Here is a 5,261-nt window from a genome sequence, read left to right as displayed (position 1 = left end):
TGCAAATATTTTGGCTCGGTCAAATAAAAATAAAATATAGTAAAAAATAAATTTTATAATTTATCATTAGCGGTTTTTGGGTCCCATGTTTTTGCAACCCATGGTTTTGTACATATATATGTTATAATGAAGTTTATTTAAAGGCTTGAGGAACTCCATTCAAGAAAGTATCACCTTAGATTTATCTTAATTGTGGACTTGATCCCTGGTGTTTGGTAGATCCGAATTTACCATGGATTTAGGTTGATAAAAAATTATACATTAAGAAATTTAATTCCTTTTAATATTTGATATATTCAAGTTTAAGATATATCTAAATTAATTAACAATGGATTTTTAACATTTATTTCACAATATATAATAGACAAGAGCCACATGGTGGCAATGTCACTACCCTTGCTTTTTGGGAATTGCCACCATGTGGTTTTTGTTTTTGTGATATGGTTATATAATATCCTTTTAATTGATATAAAGTTTTCAAGTAAAACCCAAAACACATTGGGTTAATTGAAAATATCTTTTTTCGATATTGGATGGATAGGGAATAAACAAAACCTATAATAAACAATGTTTTTTTTTTTAACTTGAATTGAATTGTTGGAATTTGTTGGAATTTTTAAAAATGGTTAAGAGTCTACCATAAACCAAGTTGATCATAATAGAACTTTTAACTAGTGATTTATTGTCATTATATATATATATATATGACATAAGTTTCAATTATAATAACATTTTTTCTCCATAATAAATTTTAAAAGTACTTTAAATAAATACAATCTAGAAAAAATAATACTAATAAACATGATTTCTGTTTTATGGACTCGATTGTAAGATAGTTATTTATTTATATAGGAAAAAATATTATATTTTTAATAAATATACATGAACATCATATATGAGATAAATTTCAATTATAATACTAAATTTTCTTCCCTAATAAATTTTAAATATGCTTTAAATAAACATAATATAGTAAATTAATACTAATAAATATGTTCATATATGAGATAAATTTCAATTATAATACTAAATTTTCTTCCCTAATAAATTTTAAATATGCTTTAAATAAACATAATATAGTAAATTAATACTAATAAATATGAATTTTGTTTTATAGATTTATTGTATGATCTTTTCAAATAGAAAGACAAAAAAAATTGCATAAATATCAATCAATGTAATGATGTTTTGTTGGTACATAACTCAATATTACATAGAAAGAAGGAATGGAACCCAACATCCAACCTCTTCATGAAAGCACCCAACTCCTATTTGAACTCTCTTTTCCATCTATTTAAATTATATAATTATTATAATATACTTTAAATAAACATAATATAATAGAATTAACAATATTCTAATCAAAATCCTCAACTACAAAATCTTTATATCATATAACCAAATTCCACCCATATATAATAAACCAAAGCATGAAATCATATAATACCTCTTGCAAAACCAATTATAAAACAAGCCTCATCATAAATAATACACAAAAACATTGATATTTTACGAAGTCCCGATCACCCAATTACGTGACCCTTGCCTCCAAACCACAAACTTGCCATAAATGCAATGATAATCATCATGTCATACTAAGTTATAATGTGCCCTACCTACAAGATACAACCCATAGTGGAAGGAACAGGGACCATATAAAGTGATGTGGCACCACCATATCACGGCAAACATTATCACATGGTTTCTCTCAGGACTAGCATACCTTAATTTCCTTAAAAGAAGGACTTTAATTTCCTTAAAAGGATGACATTGATTGAATTGGGCAATTTCCAAGGGAAAACTAATGTTTGTCTCACTTATCTTTGAACGGATCCCTTTTTGCATTCCATAAGTAACCAAGGGAGTTGTATGTGTGGACTAAAACCTCTATGATGAAAAAAAGTTGGAAATCTGATTTGTGTCAAATCTATTTATAGAAAAGATAAATCTTTAGAATTATTATTAATTGTGAAATACTATGTGTCTACTAAAATCAAAAATAATTTTGTCCCGGGGTAATTAAGTTAGTCGAAGATCCGACCCTTGCCCAAGAAGTCAAAGCCTAGAGGAAAGGAGATTATGATTTGATATAAATATGGATCCCAAAACAATCCAATAGAAACCAGTCAGGATTAACGCCTTCAATTGCATCTCACGAATTCTCCCGACCATCTAAATTGGAATGCCACATCAAACAAGAACACGCCATGTAGTTGTCTAACTACATAACCCTTTGGTCATCTCAAAGGGAAGCTTGATCGATTTTTCAAGGACTTGGGAAGGGAACCTAGAACCCTCCTCAGAGGTCTTGAGAGTATTTGATCGATCACTGCACTTCAAGGTTTTTGTTTTTTCCCTCACTGACATCGGCGTTTACTGAACTGTCCTATTCATGTGGCTACCAGTATCAAAAATGTCTGCTTGTGCCAAAATGATGATTGGAAGTATGTTGTGTAAATGTAGTGTATTGAATCGTACAACTATCTATGTACCATATTCTTGTTCGCAGATAAATGCGTTATGTAAAACATATTTGAAGCCCGGGTCTCTTCCAGTGAGTGGATTGATTCGATTGTCATCTACACTTGATAGAAAATCCATATATGGACAATCTCTCGAGCTCACACACTGTGTAGGGCTTGGCTTATGTAAGACATTGTTAAGAAGGATAAAATTCAATGTTTAGGCCAAGGCATATGAAGCTAGTTCCTCATATTTAGTTCCTGACAGTGATGTCCAAGACGAAGTCCTTCCAAAAAAGTCTTCTCCATCAGAAGTTGCTCATAGATTGAAGATTGGAATCCACTTTGTTGCTTGGTGGACCCTAAATGTTGTTTTCAACATTTACAAGAAGTGTTGAATGCATTTCCTTACCCTTGGTTGACTTCAACATTTTGATTAGTCATTGGATAATTAATGATGTGAGTGTCTTGGGAACACGTTTAGTGGATGCTCTAGATATTGATTTTGAATTTTGGAATCCATTGGCACTAGTGGAAGTTGCACATACAATTGGGCATGTAGCAGCAACTGTTAGCATGTCCAAGGTAGGCAACTATGAAATTGAATTTTAACATGACATATTTCATGGGTGCAATGATCTCAAATATTGCTTTTGTATTCCACAAGAGTTTCTTCAACAAGGGCATGAAAGAACGGAAGTTCGTGGGTGGCATGAACTACTATGCTTGCCTCTTTATATTGTCTCTGGCACTTCTGACCCCATTCACCTTTGTAGTCAAAGGACCTCAAGCTTCGATTGCTAGATGGAAAGAAGCTTTGCAAGCAATTAGACCTCAATTTGTGTGGTGGGTTGCGACACAAAGTGTTTTTTATCACCTCTACAACCAGGTGTCATATATGTCACTAAATGAAATATCACCTTTAACATTCAGTATTGGTAACACTACGAAGAGGGTCTGTTATTGCATCCTCCATCATAATTTTTCATACTCCAGTGAGGGCAGTAAATGGTTTAGGTGTTGCTTTTGCTCTTCTTGGTACCTTCTTGTATTCCCAAGCGAAGCAATAAGATATTTTGTGTCTTTTGCAAATGAACAATCATCTTGAAAGTAATTACGAAGGACATAACAAGCATGCGAGGACGGCTGGAACAGATACACAAGGACAACTGACGTATGGCCTCAGCGTCTGTAGCCCTAGCGGTGGTGGTGGCCATACGTTGGCCCAAAAAATTGGTGCGAAGGCATTTAAACCTTAATTCAACATTGTAAAAAACATTTTAAGAGTTCCTAAATTTTTTGTACGGTGAAACTATTACAACAACATGGTCACTAGATATTACTACCTAACGACAATGGCATTAAAAGAATGGTTTTCTTAAATTTTATTTAAATTATAATATTTTTCCTAACAAGCTGCCATTATTGTTTTTAATTAAATTCTATTGTTTAAATTTTGTAAATATTTTTTCACATGCGCTTTGTTTTAATTTACATAGTCGACGCCACCAACACATATTGTTTCACTACCTATATAGACTACTACTTATGTCACCACATCAACCAATGCAATAATTACATGTCTAGCGTCATCACAATGCCAAAGATTTTGAAGCTTTCGGCTTAGGAGCTGACGTATGGCCTCGGGCTCTGTGGCCCTGGCGTTGGCAGTGGGTCTACATCAGCTCCCAAAAGTGCATTGCAAACCAAGGTTTAACTATAGCAATGGAGAAAAATAAAAAAGTATGGGAAAAAAAATTTGGCCCAGCACTGCGACTAGATGTCATTCGCAGTGACATAATAATGAAATTTTAAGTTAATAAAAAATTATATATTTAATTTTAATAATTATGAATAATAAGATTAAGTGGTTTATTTAGAAAATTATTTTATAGCAAATTCATACTAATGAAATTTTAAGTTAATAAAAAATATAATATTTAATTTTAATAGATATGAATAATAAGATTAAGTGATTTATTTAGAAAAATATTTTATAACAAATTTATAAAGTAAAGACTTTGTAGAAAAGTTTTATTTTTTATTTTTTTTGTAAAGCTTGGTAGGACCTTTTGTTTTCTATTTATAAAAGACAAGTTTACACCACATAGATGAGATAGGTGGCCACAGCTTGCCTAGTGGGAAACCACGTCTGTTGGCCATCTATCCTCGTTATAAGCCATCCAAAAATAATATAGTTTAAGGCGATCTACCCAAGCTATATATACATCTATATCATGATAAGAGTCTAAGTTTTTGTCTATCATAAGCATACATTAGTAAAAGTAACTGTTATTTGCTAAAAACCAAAAACTTTCAGGAACCTGACTATTCCTTTTGATCCTCTGAGGCTGAGTCAACCGGGGCCGGCTCTTCCGTTGAGCCTCTTGGTGCATCTGTCAGCTCGATAATACAATGGATATGCCTTCGAATACAATCTAGGCGAATGTCCTGCTTGCACAACTGGAACTGGATGGTCTGCAGGTCTTTCTTATAGTTTGGCATGTCCTGGAGGGTCATTGTCATCCCCATTGATAATTGCTCCATTGCCTTCCCCATAAGGCTCTTCATGAGCCAATACAAGTATAGAGTTTGCTTAAATTGTGTGAGTCTTCCCCTAGTATTCCCTAGGTCCGGGATTACCTCACGCCAGGCCTCCATTTCCTCTTCTGAATCTGCCTCCTCTTTTATCTGTTCCTCCCAATCTTCTAAGATCTTCCGGATGCCTACATCTATCCCTACCCTGTACGTTGTTGCCACTTCATTGATAAGCCTTTCTACTGGCTTTCTTCCACGTTT

The 5,261-nt window shown here is 33.0% G+C and overlaps 1 pseudogene; it reads left to right on the top strand.

Moving 5' to 3' along the window:
* Nucleotides 1-2,413: 2,413 nt before the first annotated feature.
* On the top strand, nt 2,414-3,532 carry LOC149162354 (glucose-6-phosphate/phosphate translocator 2, chloroplastic pseudogene; annotated as a pseudogene).
* Nucleotides 3,533-5,261: the final 1,729 nt, after the last annotated feature.

The sequence above is a fragment of the Pinus tabuliformis genome, chromosome 5_2 (assembly GCF_031772625.1).
Source record: "Pinus tabuliformis cultivar Carrire ecotype Pingquan chromosome 5_2, CPIR1, whole genome shotgun sequence".
Classification (NCBI taxonomy): Eukaryota; Viridiplantae; Streptophyta; class Pinopsida; order Pinales; family Pinaceae; genus Pinus; species Pinus tabuliformis.
The sequence above is the reverse complement of the archived record's forward strand: the minus strand, read 5'-3'. Positions and strand labels throughout refer to the sequence as shown.